The sequence below is a fragment of the Lissotriton vulgaris genome, chromosome 9 (assembly GCF_964263255.1).
Source record: "Lissotriton vulgaris chromosome 9, aLisVul1.2, whole genome shotgun sequence".
Lineage (NCBI taxonomy): Eukaryota > Metazoa > Chordata > Amphibia > Caudata > Salamandridae > Lissotriton > Lissotriton vulgaris.
Genome location: NC_141697.1, coordinates 1042107027 through 1042132103, shown reverse-complemented (window position 1 = coordinate 1042132103; position 25077 = coordinate 1042107027). Strand labels below are relative to the sequence as shown.

General features: G+C 43.7%; 1 long non-coding RNA gene across 1 annotated transcript in view; it reads left to right on the top strand.

Moving 5' to 3' along the window:
- The first annotated feature begins 1149 nt into the window (after window positions 1-1149).
- Window positions 1150-25077, top strand: part of LOC147692761 (uncharacterized) — a 794352-nt gene continuing 770424 nt past the window's right edge. The window contains exon 1 of the long non-coding RNA XR_015299843.1: window positions 1150-1454. This is a non-coding gene — a long non-coding RNA (uncharacterized LOC147692761). The remainder of the gene's footprint in view (window positions 1455-25077) is intronic.

The window sequence follows — 25077 nt, the reverse complement described above, 5'->3', positions numbered from 1 at the left end:
GCATCGTGCTAGCTGGGCTGTAATAGACGACAGCAGGTCGGTTGGCCACAGCTCCTGCCCGATATCAGACTGACTCAGGTCTGTCCAACATCGGAATAGGCCCCTCAGTAGTAAAAAGCTGCGAAGTACTGGTATGCTAAATAACGAGTCATATTCCACTAGGGGGGTGAGTGTTCATCATCCTTTAGAAGCACATGAGTGCATGTTAATTATTCTTTGTTTTAGGAAAGGTTGTACTGCTGGTGTACAGTTTACCTTTACTCTCCTGTGATGACAGACATAAAAAGTTCCATTACACAAAAAAGCACAATGATTCACTTTATCATTCCTTGTTTCTGGGCATGAAATAAATTAATGAGTTGACCCGCAGGACATTTGTGATCAGACTCAATTATATGTGTGGAAGAAGCAGTTTTTTAAATGGAGTAGACAAATCTGGAATCATTTTAAAATATACCTGACACGTGGCTCCACGTCATGTGTAGCACCTTCGGCCAGTTCTAGCATCTTACGATCTTAGCCAGGCTCAAGTTGCATACTGGGGCAGTGGGGCTGTGAATTGTAAAACTACAAGCACCACGGTGCAACATTCTGTAGGCTGGAAAGGCGGGAATGGCGGATGACGTCATGATGCCACAGGACAGACGTGAAATGCAAAATATGATTTAGTTTCAGGCTCTTTCTGCCTTTTTGCTTGAAGACAATCATGGCTTCAGTGGATGAGAGGGCGCCGATTGCCTTTCAATATCAACCATGACCATATAGCTAGCACGGGTCGAACATGCAAAACTTGTTGTGAAGCCGGCGTACTAGGAAAGCCCTAACAACGCGAGCAGCAGTAGATGGACATGTCTGAGTCGCCGAGAAAAAAAAAACCAACCTTCTGGCGCTCCTCTTACGAAGCCCACCAAGGGCCTTTAGGATGACGTCATCAAGGTGGGGCCTCTGTATCACCCGCCCTTCTTGAACAGGTGCAACACGTGCTGCCCGGAGAGGGTCGGCAGTGCTTCAATATAAAAGTTTGTTGAATGGGAATGCTCGCTCAGTCCTACCTCCTCAGTGACAGGAAGGGAGAAGCGACGGAACACATTTATTCAAGAAGAAAAAAAGAGATTTGTTTTTTAAAAAGCCTGGTAAGGAGCACAGACAAACGAGCAGCTGTAAATGAAAAAGGCGGCGAGAGACGGAGGTCTGTCAGCCTGCTTTAGTGGCCAGTCAGAAGAGTCCGCGGTTCTCCGTCCTCGGGGAAAACGCGTCCTGGGAGGCAGCTCGCTCTCTCTTTCCAGATCCCACTCAGCGCTTGGATTTTCGTCTCACAGCCGCAGCCTGGGCAGGAGCGGCAACAAGTAGTTGTTATACCAGCACTTAGCATTCTTCATGGAGGGAGACTTCCGCTCGAGGATGCCGCGCCAACTTGGATGTTGATCCCCGGCACTTTGTATCGCCTCTTAAAGGTAGGTCATCTTTTATATCTGACCGTGCTGGCTCGCTGAGGAGGGATGGCTACACAAAATGTTTCTTTTAGGCAACAAAACGTCGTTTGGTGGTAAGACTGGGGGGCAGAATTTGTTGCACACGCATGGATGATAAATACCATCTGTACTAGTTGAGGGAATGGAATGGACCGAAATATATTGAGCTATATTCGTCGGTTGTTAGCAGGCACTGAACGGTGGGGGTTCAACAAAGCGATTCGATAATGACGTTGATGCAGAGCGGCCACAGGTGGCGTCGGGCAGTCACCGTGTTTTGCTTTTAGTCAACAGCTTGCGTTTTATGTTTTGTAGTGTTTTTATTTATAACATTTCTTGGAGGTTCGCATGCATTGAAACGGGTACAAAGGCTGCAATGTATTTAATAGGAGAGTACCGGCACTTCTCAGAAAGAAACAGGTTAACTGAATAGTTAGTGCCTGCACTTCTATATTGGCATTCAAAGTGCTGAGTAAGAGGCAATTATTAGCTGCCCAATTAAAGAAAGTAATTGCAAACACCGTTTGAGATGGCTCATTAATAGTGGTTTTGCAAGAGCACAGGATAAATACATTAATACTTAATTGAGTTGAACATGAGATTTGACATTGAGGGCAGCGCACCCTTCTCGGAGCAACGGGTTTTAAAGTTTGCCCAAGATCACGGGCGCCTATTAGAGCACTCTCACAGATGCGGGAACCCTGCAAGCACGTCTCCCAGTTCCACTTTTCACTTAGTTTGTGTATGTTAGCTCTTCGCATGCTAGGATCTGTGATAGTAATTTAAAATAGAAAATACAAGTCCCACAATGCAATACTTTCTTGGGTAAAATTAAGTACTGGCTGAAATGTCCCAGGTGACGTGGTACACTGCCTTTATTTGTTGTGAAAATATCTGGTGATTTGATTAGCAGGCGTCACTGTCTTTCTCCGTCTTTCCCCTGGATTAACGCACCTATCCTGTTGCTGCCTCCGGTTATGCTTATACAATTAAATAATATAATGGCAATTTATGCTTCCCGCCACCCCAGGTGCACGCTGTGAAACGACGTTGTTACTCAGCAAGTGGCTGAAAGCTCATATCCCGAGGGTACCGGCCAGCCGGTGTCCTCTGGATCTGCAGGGGTGAATGTTTCTCCCCCCATGGGTGTAGGAGACACTAAATTTCTGGGGGGGACAGGGTCAACCTTGGGGACTTTCCAGTGACCCTATACAAATCGCCCATTGTGCGAGACCGTACGCGCGTTAAACGTATACAATCGCATAGTTATGAAGAGAACTATTGAGAATGGCAGGCAAGTAGTCACAGTCTGCAAGTATGCTTTATTTTTATTTACATTCACAATAAAGACCAAATGGGAAAAAAATATGTATATGAATCTTGCATCTTCATGCACCAAGAAAACAAAGGCGGGACAAAAAAAGGAATAATAAACTAAACGCTCTTAGCGACATTCCTACATCTCAAAATGCAATATGACAAATTAGAAACTCTGCCATAGCCTGCCCTTGCTCCCAAAATATGTAATGGAGTGAGTACCAAATTGCCAGTTCCCAGACTTAAAAATAAAATAAAAAATTGTGCAAATACTTTGTTCATTGTTTGTACGATAGGTGTGACCCCTGCAGAGGTGTGGCCAGAAAGAGCAAAGCTTCCCTATTTTTAGTACTTGTTTGGCATTTCACTGACCAGTTACAAACTACTATGCTATCTAATTCAACCAATAGCCACACATGGTTATTTAAGGTTTAATATGAGTTATTGACATTAAAATACATTCACAAAGTGGGATATGTTTCCAATCACTGAATGTCCCAAATAGGCTTAAAAGTGGAATCACACGCCATTTGTCTCTGAGCCAAGCAGTTTCTGTCATCAGTACTTTTCTCTTTTACGCAGTTCAAATATGAATAGCAAAAAATCCTAGTTTGCAAATGTTTTGCACATAATTATAGTTGTACCATATTTGCCCCATAATTCATCATCTGCTGAATAATCTGACAATTTTAACTAAAAAATGGTTTGTAGCTCACCCGGACCAAAAATTACTGATAAAATGTGACTTATGTTGATGTGAAGTGTAGGGCCCTTTGCAAAGGTTGACTGGTCTCCTTTCTCATTGCTGCATTTGTATGTTACACTGGTACTAACGAGGCAAAACCTTTGCAGAGACTGGAGGTATGTGTAAAAATGTCAAAATTCACTGGAAGTAACTTATTTCTTAAATTATTAATTGTTCCCCTAAATTAAGAATTTTAACCAAAACTAAAGTCATGTGTTTTTCACATGTCTTATAAAAACACATGTAATGTGTGTCACAGAACATATCCAATCACAACAGGATTGTGGTTTTCTGGATCATTCTATTTTTTCATGTCAGCTGATTTCATTGCTGTTTTAGTAATAGTAATTCGCCCCCCACCCACCCCATTCCCGGACGATGTCACTGTCATGTCATACCTGTGAAATAAGACCAATTAAGTACGGAATGGCAAGTTTCACTGTTGTCTAAGCTGCATGCCAATACATTTAGTTCACAGCAGCACCAACCCCATGGCTGGGCTTCACCTTTGAGGCTTTTGGATACAACGCAAGGGTGGGCAAAGGGACTAAAGTGATGAGCTCAAGAAAAAGGCCAGATACCAGGGAACAGGAAAAAGTGGCTGAATACCAGCACAGTCCCACTTTCCTTTGCAGTGTAGGGTGTTGCAGTGACGAACAGCCTACAATAACACCAGTGTCTGTGGGGGGCTGCTTGCATTCTTGGGTCTGTGCTGAGCACCCCCAGCTGCTTAGAGGCCCCAGCTGACGTGGTGTTATGTACTGGAGTCTGTCACCAGGCAATGTCGGGCCTAGACAGGCTGAAAGACATGAAACCTATTGAGTGCAGTGAATTGAAGGGTGAGTGATGTCTGTGTGAGTTCAGGGTGAGCAGTGTGCCTTGGTGAGTCGAGGGTGAGTGATGTCTGTGTGAGTATAGGGTGAGCAGTGTGCCTGTGTGAGTCCTTGGTGAGCGATGTCTGTGTGAGCGCAGGGTCAGCAGTGTGCCTGTGTGAGTGATGTCTGTAACACTGCAGGGTCGGTGATGTCTGTGTGAGCGCAGGGTGAGCAGTGTGCCTGTGTGAGTCCAGGGTGAGTGATGTCTGTGTGAGTATAGGGTGAGCAGTGTGCCTGTGTGAGTGATGTCTGTGACAGTGCAGGGTCGGTGATGTCTGTGTGAGTGCAGGGTGAGCAGTGTGCCTGTGTGAGTCCAGGGTGAGTGATGTCTGTGTGAGTATAGGGTGAGTATAGGGTGAGTATAGGGTGAGTATAGGGTGAGTGATGTCTGTGTGAGCGCAGGGTCAGCAGTGTGCCTGTGTGAGTGATGTCTGTGTGAGCGCAGGGTGAGCATTGTGCCTGTGTGATTCCTGGGTGGCTGATGTCTGTGTGAGCGCAGGGTCAGCAGTGTGCCTGTGTGAGTGATGTCTGACAGTGCAGGGTCGGTGATGTCTGTGTGAGCGCAGGGTGAGCAGTGTGCCTGTGTGAGTCCAGGGTGAGTGATGTCTGTGTGAGCGCAGGGTCAGCAGTGTGCCTGTGTGAGTGATGTCTGTGTGAGTCCAGGGTGAGCATTGTGCCTGTGTGATTCCTGGGTGGCTGATGTCTGTGTGAGCGCAGGGTGAGCAGTGTGCCTGTGTGAGTCCAGGGTGAGTGATGTCTGTTTGAGTATAGGGTGAGCAGTGTGCCTGTGTGAGTGATGTCTGTGACAGTGCAGGGTCGGTGATGTCTGTGTGATCGCAGGGTGAGCAGTGTGCCTGTGTGAGTCCAGGGTGAGTGATGTCTGTGTGAGTATAGGGTGAGTATAGGGTGAGCTGTGTGAATCCTGGGTGAGTGTTGTCTGTGTGAGCGCAGGGTAAGCAGTGTGCCTGTTTGAGTGATGTCTGTGACAGTGCAGGGTCAGTGATGTCTGTGAGTGCAGGGTGAGCAGTGTGCCTGTGGGAGTCCAGGGTGAGTGATGTCTGTGTGAGTATAGGGTGAGCATTGTGCCTGTGTGATTCCTGGGTGGCTGATGTCTGTGTGAGTGCAGGGTCAGCAGTGTGCCTGTGTGAGTGATGTCTGTGACAGTGCAGGGTCGGTGATGTCTGTGTGAGCGCAGGGTGAGCAGTGTGCCTGTGTGAGTCCAGGGTGAGTGATGTCTGTGTGAGCGCAGGGTCAGCAGTGTGCCTGTGTGAGTGATGTCTGTGTGAGTCCAGGGTGAGTGATGTCTGTGTGAGCGCAGGGTGAGCATTGTGCCTGTGTGAGTCCAGGGTGGCTGATGTCTGTGTGAGTATAGGGTGAGTATAGGGTGAGTGATGTCTGTGTGAGCGCAGGGTCAGCAGTGTGCCTGTGTGAGTGATGTCTGTGTGAGCGCAGGGTGAGCATTGTGCCTGTGTGATTCCTGGGTGGCTGATGTCTGTGTGAGCGCAGGGTCAGCAGTGTGCCTGTGTGAGTGATGTCTGACAGTGCAGGGTCGGTGATGTCTGTGTGAGCGCAGGGTGAGCAGTGTGCCTGTGTGAGTCCAGGGTGAGTGATGTCTGTGTGAGCGCAGGGTCAGCAGTGTGCCTGTGTGAGTGATGTCTGTATGAGTCCAGGGTGAGTGATGTCTGTGTGAGCGCAGGGTGAGCATTGTGCCTGTGTGATTCCTGGGTGGCTGATGTCTGTGTGAGCGCAGGGTGAGCAGTGTGCCTGTGTGAGTCCAGGGTGAGTGATGTCTGTTTGAGTATAGGGTGAGCAGTGTGCCTGTGTGAGTGATGTCTGTGACAGTGCAGGGTCGGTGATGTCTGTGTGAGCGCAGGGTGAGCAGTGTGCCTGTGTGAGTCCAGGGTGAGTGATGTCTGTGTGAGTATAGGGTGAGTATAGGGTGAGCTGTGTGAGTCCTGGGTGAGTGTTGTCTGTGTGAGCGCAGGGTAAGCAGTGTGCCTGTTTGAGTGATGTCTGTGACAGTGCAGGGTCAGTGATGTCTGTGAGTGCAGGGTGAGCAGTGTGCCTGTGGGAGTCCAGGGTGAGTGATGTCTGTGTGAGTATAGGGTGAGCATTGTGCCTGTGTGATTCCTGGGTGGCTGATGTCTGTGTGAGCGCAGGGTGAGCAGTGTGCCTGTGTGAGTCCAGGGTGAGTGATGTCTGTGTGAGCGCAGGGTCAGCAGTGTGCCTGTGTGAGTGATGTCTGTGTGAGTCCAGGGTGAGTGATGTCTGTGTGAGCGCAGGGTGAGCATTGTGCCTGTGTGATTCCTGGGTGGCTGATGTCTGTGTGAGCGCATGGTCAGCAGTGTGCCTGTGTGAGTGATGTCTGTACAGTGCAGGGTCGGTGATGTCTGTGTGAGCGCAGGGTGAGCAGTGTGCCTGTGTGAGTCCAGGGTGAGTGATGTCTGTGTGAGCGCAGGGTCAGCAGTGTGCCTGTGTGAGTGATGTCTGTGTGAGTCCAGGGTGAGTGATGTGGATGGGTGAATGCTGGCTTAGTGATGTGTCAGGGAAGGGTGAGTAAAGGGTCTATGAGTGCATGGTGACTTTGCCTATGCGAATGCAGGGAGAGAGATGCATCTGTGCAAGTGCAAAGAGACTTGTCTGGCTACTCCCAGAGATGTATTGGCCAAGATACCTCTTTCTCAAATGTGCTTAAGAATGCACCATTTGCCCACTCTTTTTTCAAAATGTTCTCGTGGGAGAACCCCCGAATCCCCCATAGGTGGTTGGGCCTTGCTCGCTGCGCACGCTCATCACAGTGCAGTATTTACGCGCCGCACCACTTTCAAATGTCACCAGCCGCCCCTGCCTTTTAAATGAAAATACACTATGAAAATTACAATGTAGGCATAAGGTGATCACATATCATTTCACACACTGACAAATCTGAATACACAATGTAATACAGCAATGTCTAGCACCATCCCCTAAATGAATATAAAAAATAACTTTTGACCTAATGTCAGATGTGTCAGTGCGAATCTAGTTATACTGAAAACATTGACAGTCTTAACTATCACAGTAGTTTAAGGAAGAAAGTCTTGAAAATGTCCAAAAGGCTTCCTCAGAGTTCTTAAAGAACACTACAGCACGTCAACACAGAGCATTATATAAGTGTCCAATCTGCGGCTGGGCTGCGCCGCGCCTGGACCGAGATGAGACCTGCACCTGGTGTGCCCCGAGAACCAAAGGTGTGTGCGGAGTTGCGGCTGTGTGAGGTGACCTGGGGCCGCGATGTATACACTCACTGCACTGACTGCATGCCAAGAACAACGGTGCGGGACGCTGCCCACAAATGGACAGTGCCAAGAATGACAGAACAGAAGATAGCGCTAGCAACCCCAGCCTATGCGTTAAAAACACACGAATGTCCATTTTCGCACAACAATCTCCAAAATCTTTCCCCATCTTCCTACCTCGCAGATATTTCATTCACCCCTTGAAAGCCTTGTAATCAGCCGTTTGATTAATTCCCAGTCCTTATGAGGTTAGATTTCTCACGTCCGCGCTCATAAAACTAAATCTACTTTGTAAGCCTCATTCAGATAATTAGAAAAGTATCACATTTAAGCAAGAATATTGAGCCACAATGCCCGTGAATAGCCGAATTTAGAGACAGGCCTGCAAACACTAGTCCACGGTGGCATTTACACAATTCCAATCTAATAATTACAGAAACACGGCGTGAAAGGGCACTTTGTTATCGGGAGTTATTCAAAGTGCGCAATTAAGACAGAACATACTGGCCACAATTTAAACAAAAAAGCGACAAGGAGAGGGCTTTCACTCACTATAAATAAAAAACATAAAAAAGCATCACTGGCAGCAGAGGTGAGGGCGAGGCTGCTGAGCAGAGGCTCAGGCTGCACTCCAGACTCCACTCAGTCACAACTTGTAAACCCCACACCCCCACCACTTTCAAATGTCACCAGGCGCCCCTGGCAATGCAGTGTAACAGCCCTTGCCCCTACTTACAAGTTACCAAGCGTCAGAGCGTGCTGCTGCCTGCAGCCCTTCCTTCAAGCCAGCAACAGACACAGGGCGAGGAGTCCGACGACGAGGTCAGGTCAGCCAGAAAATCAACCAGAGCACTGGCTACAGGCAGCTGAGGTGAGAATTAAATCATTCCTGGAGCCTCAGGGGTGCTGCGCCACACATAGCCTTCAAAAGGGCAGAGGCAGGGGGGCGAGTGGCCTCTGACGTCACCTTATGCTGTGACTATCGGATCATTGGCGGCTCACAGACAGGTAACTGGAGAGGCGCCAGGTCAAATGCAGGGCCATTGATCCGATAGTCACAGCATAAGGTGACGTCAGAGGCCACTCGCCCCCCTGCCTCTGCCCTTTTGAACTCTTTGTGTGGCTCAGCTGATGGCCTGGCTGATGGCCTGCCAATCTCCCTATCAGGAGGTAGAGGGGAAATTTGTTTGACCCCTCGGACCCCCCACCCTTGTCCCCTGTGTCCCCCCCACTCCAAAATCTGGGGGGGATATGTCCCCCGCGTCCCCCACAGTTCCTACGCCCATGTCTCCCCCAACCCTTGTAAAAAGACATTCTCTATATAAATGCACGTACTGTCGCTCAATAACGATTCCTGATTTATGTCGGCGGTGCTGTTTTCTTACCCATTCAGAAAAATGCCCCGTGCTACTTATTGATAATTAGATTGTTTGATGCTTTATCGCTGTGCAACCAGAGAGAGGAGAGGGGGAGCGAAATGCAGTGGCATATCGCAAAATGACGCCCCCTCCAGGACTCGAAGAGGTATGGGTCTCCCACAAATCAGATATTTGACCTCTGAAGGGTCGTGGGGCCCTCGAAGGCTTGGAGGGGGGGGGGGGGGGTCTGTCCGTGGGCGAAACAGAGAATGATGCTTGGGTATCTCTTTTTGTCCTCTTTGGGAGTGACGTGGTCACCCAGGCACTATGGTTGCACAGTCTGAGAAGCCCAGTCTTCCATGCGAGGAGGGGTGCAGTGTTCACTTGTGCTGTCCTGATCTACAACCATGGCAGCCGATTAGCTGATGAGATGTGAAAACCCAGTGGCTAGATAAGGGCTAGATCAGATGTAACCATCCCAAAAATGCTAATGTTATTAATCATGTTTGTTAGTAAAACAAGCCTTGCTTTTGTTTATGCGGCACCTAATTAATGCCCTGGAATGTGTAAGATGCTCAATGGAGCGCATGCAGCCTGCTTTACGTTTCTACATCCTCATGGGACCTTCACATGAGGTGAGAGGCCGTAGTATGGACACGTTTCCCTTATGCACAGAGCGGCCAATTAACATGAATCCATGTGAAACCAACAAGATACAGAAGAAACTAGTTTAGACGGAATATATTTAGCTTTAAAGTTTGCTATTTCCCACACAGCAGCATGACTATCTGATTGGGTGAATTTCTTGTGTGTCTGTGTTTTTTTTATTTTTTTTTTATTTTTTTTTATATCACAATTTGTTATTAAACAGGTGTTTTATATACCTTTGCTGACAGATTAGAACAGAGTGCTAGGCTCAAATTGCTCTAATTTTCCCACCGATCGACAATGTCTGGATTTCAAGAACTGAAGCATCTTTACAGAAGTTCTCCACGGCTTATCACTGTAGCTCGTATGTTATTGAGCAATGCTGGGGTAGAGGTGGGCGAGCCACTGAAAGCTCGAACCTGAAGCCTGGCTCGGCTACAGGTCATGTTGGAACCACGAGGCCATAACGAGCCGAGCTTTATATGTGTAATTTTTTATAGCGTGGACATGGCCAACAATGGCATCAGAGCACTTTACAACAGTAGCATGATGCAAGTTACAGTTATAATAATTACATTCAGATATATTGCATCAATAGCTAAAACCAGGACAAAAGCAACAGTTGTACAGGGACGTACACAGTTCAAGCATTGATGTAAGATTTAGGGGACGCACAATGAAGGTAGTTTGTCTCCTGGACAGAGTACTTGGATAATGTCCTGAGTGATTAACCCAGGTGCCTGTCAAATAGGAGGAGCTTGAGGTCCTTTTTGAAAGTGACTATGCTGGTTGCTAGGCGAAGCAAGGGTGGTAGAGAGTTCCAGATTTGTGTGGCACTACCAGACAAAGACTGGCTCATGTACTGTTCTGGACTGAGGGTGGGGGGTTCCAGGAGCGGGCATTTGGCATTTCTGGAACTCCTATTTGCCCCAGAGATTTTCAGTTTATTACTTCGAAAGGAGGGTGAAGAGGAGTGCAGCGCTCTGTGGGTAATGCTGGCGATTTTTTTTTTTTTTTTTTTTGTATTATTTTTTTTTTTTTGCAGAGTTTTATATAGCGTGAACTAGACCTGAACTGAACCAGGTATCAGAGCGCTTTACATAGCACCAGTTACGTTACCCAAGGACACACATTTGTTTTGTTAGGCACGGGGAGATTAAGTGATGTGCCCAGAATCACAGGAGGTTTACCGACATTACTGAGACTCGAACCGGGTTCCCTAGGTCGGAGGTCGAGCACCCTTCAATGGGAAGCCATTGGCAGATTGGCTGAGTCCAGGAAATGTGGTCACATTTCTTGAGACCTAACACAAAGCATGCTGCTGCATGTAGAGTTGCTCTCAGTGGGTCTAGATTTTTGGGAAAGCTTGGGAGAAGGGTTATTCTGTAATCTAGTCTGGAGAGGACGAGTACCTGCACCACTGTTTTGAGGTCTTGTTCTGGGATCAGTTGCCTGATGCCCCACTGCTGTCTGAGTTCGTAATGTGCACTTTTGGCCATGGCTGTGATGTGGAGATCTAGATTGTCTCGGGTGATGCCAATGGATCTAGCACTCTGAACAATGGGAGGGCAGCCATTGAGGACAGAAAAGTTGGCCATCCATTCCTGTACTGGGGTTTTTACATTTGGAGGTGAGATCAAAAGAATTTCTGAGCTTTAGATGATGGTTAAACATCCAGTTTTGAGTCATTAGGATTATGATTGAAAGGAAGGCAAGGTCTTCAGGGAAATGTATTTTCCTGTATATTGGAGTGTCATCAGCGTAGAGGTGGAAGAGACTCCCAGTGTTTCTGACAAACAAACATAGTGGTTCTAGTGGCTGTCACATGGCTTTTGCCTCCCTCTACCCACCGGGATGTTTTTTCTGGGCAAGAGCCGCTGACTTTGGAACTCGGGAACCAGGTTAGATTCTTGGCATTGCCTCTGCATCATGTGATTCTGGGCTAATAGCTTAATTTCCCATGACTATAAACATTAGTTGTGACTTAGTGTAATGTCGCTGGTACTCGCATAAAGCGATTCAATACCTTTGGCTTAAGTTCACGCTATATTTTGTACCAGGCGTTTCCAATGAGTAATTCATGAGCTACAAGAAGCACTCCAGATACTGGTCAGTCACTCTCCTGTGTGCAACCCACTTAATACATTGGAACCAATGCTTGTTGAATTATCATATGTAAATCAAACTTGTGTATCTCAAGACAAAATGTGTGGATTTTCTGAACTAATCATTTAATTATAGAGGAAAAAATAGCTGAATTTCCAAAATACATTCAAAGCAGATATTTAAATTATAAATCAGGTGGAAAGACTTATTGGTAATAAGATTACTTTTGTGCGAGGGGCACTGCAGATGTGGCTGGCATGTATTATCTACATATAGGCGTTCTAAATTGACAAAGCCTTTGTTAGCGGCCAAAATTTGGGGGGGGCAACTGATGAACAGTACAAACCCAACAACTGCCTCCTATTTTGAGCGTTCCCCCCCCCCCATCTTCAGGCAAACGGATCATTCTCACTGTGATTGAATGGAGTTTGGATACATTTAATTTCAAATAGAATCCTTCGCTTTCGGTATTTTAATGTTCAGTCAATGGTGACCGGTTTGGAATATATTTAAAGCTTTATTTCTCATTAGGATATTAGTATTGTTTTTGTCATTTTTTATTTAATTAGTAAAATTACAGAAATATCAAAAGGTTTAGTTAGTCAGCATAAAATAGACAACGTGTTCTATAAAGGAAATAGTCCCTATCTTAGACTGAGTCCTAACTTAAATACGAATCCATAATGAGTTCTCGTTAGAAGAGCAATATTCTGGAGCTCCTAGTTAATCAAAGAATGAACTCCTCATAAAGAGCAGTTCTAAAAACTCAGCTGAGTTTCCCAACAAGTTTCAGTAACCGCTGCTAATAAATCAAAGTAAAATTAATCCCAGCAGTTGCTATGATCAACATAAGGATAGTCTACACGCAAAAGGATATAATCTGTTAGCAGTAGCTCACGGCAATCTGGGCTGAATGAATGAAAATAATGCATAAAGCATTGAGGAATTGAAGCATAGATTTGCAATAGATAGAATGGAAACATTTTGAATCCCTCTAACTAGGAACTTATATTTATGAAAACACAAACATTTGCAACATGTAGCATGGTAACGTCATCTTCGTCCATTGCAAATGTGTGTTCTGATGGTCTGTCGTCTCTCCTCCCATTTCCCACAGTAAACATTCATGCCAGTGAGCAGTTATCTAAAAGTTTCTAAATGTCTTTTAACACTCTAAGTGTGGGCAAAAAAATCAGGGCATAAAAAGTGATGTGGCTAAGGTCAGGGCCAGATGAAGGTCTTGCACGTAAGAAGGAGCAATTTAGTAGCACTGTCTAACCATTTGTGTGTGTGGGACTGCTGACCACCAGTTGGCAAAGTAATGTAAAGGATGGATATATGAAACCCAAGTGGACTCATGTGTAACACATTCAACCAGTCCAGGAGTTTTAGCAAACACCATGTTGCATTCTTAGTGTAGTAATTATGGGCTCCAAATCATCAATACTGAAAGTATTTCTGGCTTCTTAAATATCACCAAACTAAGATCGTGCTAAACCCACAGGCAACCCAGTATGAAAGCATGCTGACACGATGATGACCTTAGAACAAATGCGTTTTGTCTCCCTACAGAAGTGAAGTAGATTCTGATTTGGTCCTGAATCACCCTAGGAGGTTTCTCTGGAGCATTGCAGAGCTGACTATGAAAGTTAAATGCACTTCATCCAGGTTGTCTCAGACCCACCATAGGAACTGCTAATTACAGACTGTGGTTTTCATTGTTGTAAATAATGTATTTCAAAACTTCAATTGAATAGTTGGATTATCACATATTGCTTTATGTATTAACCCCTTCCGTGCTGGTGACAAAGCCAGCTCGTCATGGACCTTACCTGCGCTGCGCTTGTGACAAGGTCAACTCGTCATGAACTCGGGCATTTTCGATTTTTCAGCGCACAGCGGGAAAACGCCTAGCACCCATGTGGTTAAAGAAAGAGGAGGTACATTATTAATCTAACTTGTCTGCACACTCTTGTTCAGAAAAATCTATTCTGCAATTAGCATGCTTAGTTTTGACCAAACTGCCCTTCCCTATTGCCATCTGGGGATATAAATGTACTTGGCCCAATTCATAAAAGAACATGTAGAGATTTCCATTTCCACAAGAATGTACTCTTATATTTTTATCAATTCGTAATCATTCCCAGGAGTACACCTGGAAAGTAGCGCCAGGCGCAAGTTTCCAGGTGTATTGCCAGGAATCACAAAACGAACAGCCCTTAAGTTTCAGTTAAGGAAAAGGTCCAAGCAGATGAGACGATAAAGGGCAGTCCCTTGATTATGTCCTCTCCACTTAAACTGTAACTAAACAAATGCAAAAAATTGAAAAAAATCGAGCAAACCTTGTCAGTGGGAATTTCCCTTCCATATAGGGTCCGCAATGCTGTATCTCCAGACATGTGCAGGATACACAGGGTTCCAAACATTTAAACAAAAATGATAGCTGTGGCCTCACACACCACCTTGGGTGTTATGCTTCATCATCAGTCACAACTCATTCACCAAAGAACTTCCAATGGTAAATGGGATCCTGACGCTGATGGGGGAGTACTTTTAAGAAGGTGGGTGAATGTGGAAACAGGATCTAGACTGCACAAAAATCCCTATTTCTATTCCAAGGAATGTTCTTTAATGTGGTTTGATTTAGTGGATGATTAGAAACTAAATTGATCCACAGGATAAGTTAGTTCCCCTGTATCTGTAGGTGTCAACATGTTTTAGCCTATAAACCTGCCCTTCAGCGAGTCCCAGGCTTTCTTCATGACACCAGGTCCCTATTTTCCTAACTTCTAATTGTTAACATGTACTAACAAACACCCATCCATGTAAATATCAAATGGGAAACTTCATTAACCAATCAAGGTATATTATTCGTCTTGGAAACTCTTTTAACCATTCCTTCATATGCTAGAACTTCCTATAGGTATTAAATAACTAATGGATTGAAAACATTATTTGTTTGTTCCCACAGCAGTTTTTCTCATCTCCCAACACTTTCTCTTCCTGCCATCATTTGTGATTTCTCTTATGGACCAGGTTTCGGTACTGCCAATTTTGGTAAGAGATTATCTTCCACCCCTTGAGATGTTTTCTTGGTGGAGTTGCAAATACCTCTATGTAAATGAGAGCATATAAGGATTTTAGTCCTCCTTCTACTTTAGTATTTTTTTTCCATTCACCTTTTCTGAGAATATTTTTGCCAGGTGGATTGTTTGTACGGACAGAAGAAGCATTCTTTTTACTATATTCCACTTTGTCCCCTTTAAATTCATGGTTTATTATCCTCTTATTTGAAGGCTAAGTATACTACTTATATAATTTTAGGTATGTTTGCTTGTGGCTCTCCTGAAGAAGGCTTTTGGGTCATCGAAACGCACGTAGACTTGATTCTATGAAGATTCATCGACCATTCAAGCAACCATATTTCCTCTCAAATTGAAAAGACTAAATATCAGATTCTGATTAACAGATTTCTTTTGTGGTATTGTTTGGGAATAATGATGAATATCTATTCATAGATGTGAACCCTGAAGATGGAGACTTTACTACTCGTTGAATTTGAATGAAATCTATGCAGTGACTCTAATCTGTATTCCTACCTTTTTATATTTTCAAATCTTATATCAGACTAATGATTGCATATGTTCATGAGAGGAATGTTTTGCTGTGAATTACTGTGCTTTTATTAGTCCTGTATGATTACAGACATTGAGTATCATTGTTTTTATAGGTATTTTTGCTAAAATAAATATAGTACTTTTTATCTTTTGTGTACACTTGGCTTTCATAGCAACATCTCAAATATGGTGACATAAATAGTTAGTTTCCTAGGGATTGGTTTATATAACTAACGATCACACATCACCAGGCACGCAACATCAATTAGTATGGTTCTGTAAACCAGCATATGCTGGAATTGCACGTCTTTTTTTGTTTCAACATTTACCTGTTTGGTCTGGCTAAGTCTCCAGTTATGTGCTTTAAACTATGATTTTCTATGTTCTATATTCTCTAATTTTGCAGGACCATAAAACATGATTCCAGTGTATGCTGGTTTACAGAACCGTACTCGTAGGTATTGCTTGCCTGGTGATCCGTGATTAAGAATTAGGAGGTAGGATAATTGGGATCTGGTGTTCTGAAGAAAGCCTGTGTTTCACTTAATGGCCGGTTTACAGGCTGAAACACAATGAACCCTACAGATGCATGCATACTAACTAATCCTGCCATTGTTTGGAATTCCACATGTCCTGCACCTGTCTGGAGATATAGCATTGTGGACCCTATATTGAAGGGACATTCCTACTAATTGAGCAGGTTTTTGTTATTTTGTTCTCTTTTTGTGCCTTTGTTTAGTTACAGTATTGCTGGGAAAGTCATATGACCTCTCCCACAAACTCCTATGGCCCTGTGTGGAAATATACATTGAGTAGTTTTCAGCATTAGGAGTATGTATCCCGGTGAGCAAAAGCAAATTTTTATCATTGTTTTTTCCACTTTAAAACTCCCCCCCCCCCTTTTTTTTCATTGTGGAGAACGCCCTTTCCCTATACCCAACCAAATGTGGGGGGTCAACTCTTTTTTCCTCTGGAAAGGGAGTTACTTTTTCCAAGGTGGGACAGGGTCAGGTATAAGAAAAATATAGCGACTTAAATTTTAAATATATTTCCAGAAAATTTTTATATAAAAATACAAATGATTTAATTTGAATTTAAAAAAACAATTACACTATTAAATTATTGAGATTCCCAACTAAGCAATAATAGGGAAAGTGTTGGACTTTAAAGGAGTCAGATTTACTATTCTCCCTCCAATCTGAGCAACAGTAGGGAAAGTGTTGGATACTGAAGGGGAATACATTACTATTCCAACTTCAATGTACAGAGAAGTAGGGAAAGTGCTGGACTTTGAGGTCAAATCTGCTATTCCAGATCCAATATAAGCATAAGTAGGAAAAGGGTTATACTTTAGAGGTGCCAGATTTACAATTTGCATTCGTACATTTTTTTAAACAAAACATTTAAATATAGACAAAAATGAACATATATTTTAAATAATAAATGTATTAGATATAAAAAATTGAATTAAATTAGAAAAATATTTTTATATTACACATTAAAATACACCCCTCTGTACCAATTCAAATTAATAAAAATGAAAAACTAATAAAATTATGAAATAAAAAAAATTCATATTAAAACAACCAATGAATGTAACTCGTTTTACAATTTAAATTAAAAAAAATAGCACTTAATCAACTTAATTATCAATTACAATAGTAAATTGGGAGAGTTCTAGATTCTTTTGATATTTGTGTATTCTGGGAGACTTGGTGTACCGACCCAGTTTATAGAGGCGACTTCTCAAGGTTTCATATGGAAGATGTTTCACATGGAAAAGGGAGACCAAAGGTTGGATTAGTGATCTAGGCAAAATCCTTATTAGATTGCAGAATTAAGAGGCTAAAAAGCTGTTCAATTGATAAACTTAGTTTAATGATTAGCTCACTTGAGGGTATTAATTTTTGTATTGCTAATGTATACAGCATGAACAATGGGAGCAAGATGGAGTCAAACATTATCCTGTCTTGAGTTCCACATAGTACGTTACTCGGGAACTTGGCCATTAATATTTGCAGGTGACTTCAACGTCACGTTTTAGTCCCTTGACAGCCCAGAACTGACCTTTACAGACGAAAAAGTTGCCAAATGGGGAATCTCGCAAATAGACCTTACACTTGTGAAAAAGGAGTCGACCCTTTCAACTAAAGTACTGGTGAGGACTATAAATGTAGGACTTGGGGCATGTAATGGCCACACCCCTCATATATAAAAGGTTCACATTCTTTTAAAAGGCTTAATCAATCTAGTACGATAGACTATATCATGCTAGATCTTTAATTGTCCTCATATATGATAGACATGAGGGTTCTTGAGAGAAATGATAGCAACCATAATGCCCACCGTCCCTTGAAAGGATATATGACTATTAATTCCACTGAATTTACCCTACACGTTTTAGTCTTTAAAACAAGGGGGCTTTAAAATTGTAGTATATCGAAGGCCAACCGCATATAACGTCCTAAATCTACAACAAAGTTGCAGATGGTCTAGAGCACATAGGTACAGGGGGAATAGGGGAAGAGGTTAGCTACATGCTGATGGCTCATGAAGCCATGTTTCATTATATAAGAGAAATATTTACCAGAGAGTGTAAAGCACCTTTCAAGAAGGGACCTGACCACCAACGATATAACAGTGTAGCACAGTCAAAGCAGTAATGACCTGCATTAAAGCTAAAGATCAAAAGCAAATAAAACTTGGTAGGAGAAATTAAAAGCCTGCACTAAGTAAAGCCAGGTCCAACTGAGAGGCTTGATTGGCATGATTTAGCGGCTACAGGTAGGACAGGGGTAATCCAAACCTTTTGGCATATAGTAGTTCAGGGGAGTTATCACTCAATGACTAAAAGCGACTTCCACCTTTAGCCCAATGACTGGGTTGAGCACTTCACTGACTTATGCTAGGGCATCTTCTTGCGTGATTTCCCCAGTCTTTTTGCTTCTGACCTCCTGTGTTTAACTGTGTGCTGAACTTCGTTTTTGCTTTTGTTAGGACTCCAGGCACTTCACCACTGCTGACCAGTGCTGAAGTGCATGTGCTCTGTGCCTAAAATGTAAAGGAATTTGGTTTCTCCTTGATTCGCATATTTGATTTACTGGTAAATCACTACTACAGTTTACTACCTGTGCTCAGGGCCTGTAAAACAAATGCTACTAGTGGGCGTGCAGCACTGATTGTGCCACCCACATGAGTAGCCCTTCAAACATGTCTAAGGCCTGGAACTGCAGAGGCTGTGTGCAGGTTTAAACTGCCATGTTGACCTGGCAAGTTCCCTTAATTGCCAGTCCCAAACCTTCCCTTGTAATACACATCAGGCACCCCTAAAGTATGCCCTAGGTAGCCCTATGGGCAGAGTGCCATGTATTTAAAAGGTAGGACAAGTGTTTTAAGTTTTACAAGTCCTGCTAGTGAAAACTGCTAAATTCGTTTTTTCCCTACAGCAATGCCCATCTCTCCCATAGGTTAGCATTGAAGCTGCCTTGTAACACTTTACAAGTGGAACTTGCAATGGGGAGCAGATGGAAAATTGGAGTTTGGTGTCTCTGGACTCACAATCTAAACAGATCTTTTAGTAAAGTTGGTTTTTAAATTGCAGGTCGGAAAATTGCACTTTTAGAAAGTTGGCATTTCCATACTTTAGAAAAAACACAAGAACTGTCACTGGTCTAACCTATAACAAGGATGTAACAGAAAGACTAAGTGTCTACCTGCGATGTGTGTGTTAAAGGAAGGAAATGAATCCTATCAGCCCACCCATATGGCAGAGCATCATGATCTGGGATTACTATAGGCAATGGTCCGGATCAGGAGACCCACTTTTTGATAATGTGTGTTCTTCACCAATCCTCCAGAAACACCAGTGATGGATCAAACCAAATAAGTCAATTGTGGTTTTAGTGGTGTGGGATGTTGGTTGCAGTGAAAAACTGTGAAAACGAGGATCAAAAGTGCAAGGTAAAATTGGCTACCATGATAAGAAAGAGAAATTTTATTAGAAAGAATATCATGGTGTCCAGGTTAAAAAAGTGTATGACAGTTTGAAATTATAACTGTCAATCAATAGATGGAAATTGGTCAACATGTTTCTGCCATTTTAGGTTAGTCTTACCTACCCGGCTTCCATCAGGACCTTATATACACTACTACAAACAAAAGGGTCGATTCCGATTCGGTAAAAAAACCGTCAGTTCGATTTGTATCCGGAGCCCTCTCCGTACGAATCGTACCTGTCCGTAAGAGTCGCGAAGTACGATCCGTATTCCGTGAATCCGTCCGAATCGTCGCGATCCGTACGTATTGAAAGGCTGAAACCGTGAACCGTACAACTCGTACACATATCGTACGACTCGTACACATGCCGTACGACCCGACGAGTACGATCCGGAATGGGGTATGAGGACTCAATTCGTACGGTCCACGTCGGGTAAGGGCGAGTCGTACGGAAAGCATACAAACACATACACACCCCATGATCGCAGGGGTAGGCGCCGTACCCCTGCGATCATGGGGTGTACGAGCCGTACCCCATGTACGATCGGTGTACGAGCCGTACCCCCATCGTACATGGGGTACGGCTCGTACACTGATCGTACATGGGGTACGGCTCGTACACTGATCGTACATGGGGTACGGCTCGTACACTGATCGTACATGGGGTACGGCTCGTACACTGATCGTACATGGGGTACGGCTCCTACACTGATCGTACATGGGGTACGGCTCCTACACTGATCGTACATGGGGTACGGCTCCTACACCAATCGTACATGGGGTACGGCTCGTACACCCAATGATCGTAGGGGTACGGTGCGTACCCCTGTGATCTTGGGGGGTATGCACCATACCCGGGGGTACCGTTCCGTACCTGTTTTGGCACGCACTCTGCTTTTACGGCTGTTTTCAGCTCCCATTGAAAAAGGGTCGTACGATGCGTACCCGACACATATCGTACTTGCTGGGTCGTAAAAACCAGCCGCGAACCGTACAGATGTTGCATACAGCGGGTTCCGAGGGAGAATCATACAGAGATTAGTCGTATGGTGTCCTGTACGACTTGTACAGAGTACGGCTCCTGGTACGAATCGTACTTTGTCGTACGTACGGGGGACGTTGCAGGGTACGATTCGTAAGAGAAATGCTCCGAACGGCTATTCGGAGCGGTTTTCCCGAATCTGAATTGACCCCAAAGTGTGAAACAAAAATAAATTTATTTGCACATACCATATGATACTGAGCACCCTACCATACGTGGAGATGCTCCTACGTGGGATGTCTGGTTCACAGATAATTAGGATTCTTTCCTAAAAAGAGAAATACACAAACATACGTACATATAACCAACAGGTGAGGCATAGACCTATTCGTACCATACGTCACATGTCCCAAATCGCTAAACAGTCAGTTTTCATAGAGCTAGTCATATCATTATTTAAAAGATTTTACTTTACTCACCCAATCAATCTTGGGAGTTAACCTCACCTCTCCTGGCCACTGCTCAGGAAAATGGCGGCCCCACTCTATATTAGTGGAGAAATGAAGAGTATATTTATGGGATTCCTAATTAGGTTCCACCAGGACATTCTTTCCACTAGATATTCATTTTAATTGAAAACCTTGGTATTTTTTTCTAAAATCAACAGAGGCCGCACCATCTGGATCTGCCAGAAGATAACGACAATGTTTGTTTAATGCAAAGAGTCTTTGCACCAGCATGGTACAATGTTATCCTCTGAGCTATATAAGAGGTGGGTGACACAATAAACCCTTGCGAGCTTGGGCTAAAGTTTGATACAACAAAGATGCCAACAAGGGAATTTTTTCAAAGATTTAATCACAGGTGATTGATCGCATAAACTTTTGTACTTCTGATCAACCTGATTAAATTAATACCTGCTAGTGTTGTAATTTGTCCCATAGATTTGGACACAGTAATCAAAATACTCCAGAAGAAGAAAAGCTACACGAGGGCTCAGCATATACCACACCATAACTAATTGACTTGGGCTTCTATCTATTTGCCAACACAGTTATACTAATACCATTTTTGTGCTGGTGTACACTGTGGCAATCCAAGGAGTGACATTCATACAGGCCATCACATGAGGACTAGGCGTGGGCAGTAAATTCCATTCCGCTCGCGAAATTTGGGTAATTTCGGGTTTCGTGGAGAACACAGAATTGCCAAAAATTCAGCGATCATGGCTTCGGGGAATTTTTTTGCTTGTTCGGGCTTTCAAAATGCGTGTTCGCAAGATATTTTCTCCGGAGCATGCAAACAGTGTTCCCGAACACGAAAAAAAGCATAGCAAACGAAAAAAAGCATAGCAAATGGGCGGAACAAGAAATTCCTTGTGTTCGCTGCGATTTTGCGTGCTCGCGGAGATTTTTTTTTTACCGTATCGCGGAGCTTTGCGTAGCGAGACTACGCAAATTCCACCCACCCCCTAAGAGGACATACTCCGCTCATAGAACCACATGAGAATTCCATGGCTAGTGTATATCAAAGTCCGGCTCTTTAGCCTACACCTCGCCAACCCTCCAGGAGACCCCTGCTGAAACTCATTGGGTGTCTAAGTCTGTAAACAAAGAAAAACCTAGGAGTTGCATAAAGGTAATTAAGGCAGTTTGAAATATTTTGTATCCTAAACCCATCACGTTATTTGAACCATTTGTCAATAACATCACATGTCTCATGGCTAAGCATCTTTATATAAAATTCAGACATGAGATCTTGCAGTTTTTGCGTACAGTGGGAGATAAATATTGCTCTAGCAATTGGGTTCCGGCATGCAGAACAGAGATTGCAATGGTATACCACCTGCTCTTTCTCTGTAAGATTTATGAGATACCTTGCAAGAAAGGGATCATACCTTTATGTCACCTATTAGGGGTCACACATTATAAAAAGGCACAGAGAATCCTAAGAACTAGTGCAGATGGTTTCATTCTCTATAGCAGTGGCGCTTAACCTGTGGTCCAGGGACCCCTAAGGGTCCTTGAGGCCTCTTCAGGGGACCACGAAAGCTTTACAAAATAATAAAATTGATACATCTAAATGAATAAAGTGTATAAAAATAGGCAAAATGTAAATTTGAAATCTTCCAAATTGGATTGGGACCAACGAAATATTACATTTTTGGGCATTTATTTGATGTGGACATGTTTTTGTATTTTTGTGTATTATTTTGAGGTTCAAATCCGAGAAATTTCTTAGGCTGGGGTTCCCCGGCTTCAAATGACTAAGTGGGGGGTTTCTCCGATTCCAATAATGATTCAGAGTGGTCGCCAGCAGTCAAAAGATTATGGGCCGGGTGTGGGACCGTTCACTTTAACGAGTTACACATTGTGCCGATTTGCGGCTCGCTAAAATGAATGTACAACAGTGTCTCGGACCCGGTTTGCGATTCCCAGTGGAGTTGCAAATTGCATGCCTCATCAATATTCATGAGGCAAGCGCAATTTGCGACTCAATTTAGAATGGCTAGCACTCACAGGGATGGTGGGTGACTGCTTTTTAAATCAGTTTTTTTGTATGCAACCCGTTTCCTTTAAAGGAAAAAGAGATGCATTTAAAAAAAAATGTAACTTTATTTTCATTTTTTTAAGGGAAGGCAGTGGTCCCTGAGACCACTGCCTGCTCTTAAAAAATATTTTCATGCACACTCCCAAAGGGGAAGGGGTCCCCTTGGGTCCCCTTCCTGCTTGCGAGTGGTTTACCACCTCCTTGAAGTAGGCTGTAAACTACGAGTATTTTGAGACCACAAATGCGGTCACAAAACAATAGTACATGACCTTGAGACTCCCTATAAGGGAGGGGCGCATCTTCCTAATAGCGAGAGTCATCAACACTATTTTGTGAGTCAGTGACTCGCAAAATAGCGTTTGCACCTTCCTGTACCCTTTTTTGCAGTCACAAATGGGCCGATCTCCCATTTGCAACTGCAAAAAAGGGTCGTACATCTGGCCCTGTGAATCTCTGATCTGTAGGGTTGGGAAATATTTAACTGCTGAGTGGGTAACAAGACTTTTTCCCCCTGCAATACAGCACCACTTGACGGTGCTCAATGACATAATTGTATATATTTTAGAATTTGTTCCTAGTAATACTTTAGATAGTAACTGTATTTGAATGGAGTAACAATGTACTATTTTTGAAATTTTTTTGATGTTAATTGTTGGTAATTCATTTAAATATTCAATTTAAATGTGAAGTTTTAAGGATCTATTGTCCGAAAAAATTCATTCTATCATTCACAAAATTAAATTATATAAATATAAAAATAATAATTTCAAAACAATAAATTAAATTTCAAGAAACGTCCACCGTACTCCCTAAAAGCCCAACAACTCCCTACTAAAATTAGTTTTGAATTAAATTAAAAATATTCATTTCATATAAATCTTGCAAATTATACTAAAACAAACTAAATGCAAATAATATTAGAACATACGATACTAAAATAACTAAGATTTCACATAAAAAATATGATTTTATACAACTATAATAAAAGAAATGGTATGCGCAACTATATTCAAAATAACTCTATTAAATACATAAAACAATATTATTTCCTATTTATATAGTATATAGTCATACAATATTTTTGACATCACGATATTCTGGCCATGACATTTGTGACTTACAATATTTTTGAATTGATATTTTTGCCAAGCACCTGATATTTATATAGAAATTGTTCTCTGGTGAGATGGTGAAGTGATGTGCTGATGAATGGCACACTACTCTGTGAAAATTATATCATTAGAGAAATGTGTTATGCAAATTGATTTACAGTTTGTAATGCTGTTTAGCACACAGTTTGTAAATAGTTTGTCATATATACTGTATAATATTTTCATAAACCTTTATGCAACCTGGGTTGATGTGTGGAATATTGAGTAGGAAATAGGACCCTTCCTGCAAAGAAGCGCTGTTCCTGTGTTGTTGCTGTCTGGCCACTTCGCCACGCCTCGCGGGAGCCGCTCGTAGGCTTAGACTCTCTCCGGGGAACATCCTTTCTGCCTCCCTTCACGTGCTTTGAGCACCAACGCGCCCCTTGCAAGCTGTCATCTGGTCAACAGGGGTAGAGGCGGGACTGCGAGGACCAGCATTCCTAGCGGCGTGGATCGGCCGCAGCTGGTCCTCTTCCCGCCCCCTCCTCCTCCTCTTTAAAATCTGTGTGGAGTGAGTGAGCCTTGGGACCCTTCCTGCAAAGAAGCGCTGTTCCTGTGTTGTTGCTGTCTGGCCACTTCGCCACGCCTCGCGGCCCCCGCTTCGCGGGAGCCGCTCGTAGGCTTAGACTCTCTCTGGGGAACATCCTTTCTGCCTCCCTTCACGTTCTTTGAGCACCAACACGCCCCTTGCAAGCTGTCATCTGGTCAACAGGGGTAGAGGCAGGACTGCGAGGACCAGCATTCCTAGCGGCGTGGATCGGCCGCAGCTGGTCCTCTTCCCGCCCCCTCCTCCTCCTATTTAAAATCTGTGTGGAGTGAGTGAGCCTTGGGACCCTTCCTGCAAAGAAGCGCTGGTCCTGTGTTGTTGCTGTCTGGCCACTTCGCCACGCCTCGCGGCCCCCGCTTCGCGGGAGCCGCTCGTAGGCTTAGACTCTCTCCGGGGAACATCCTTTCTGCCTCCCTTCACGTGCTTTGAGCACCA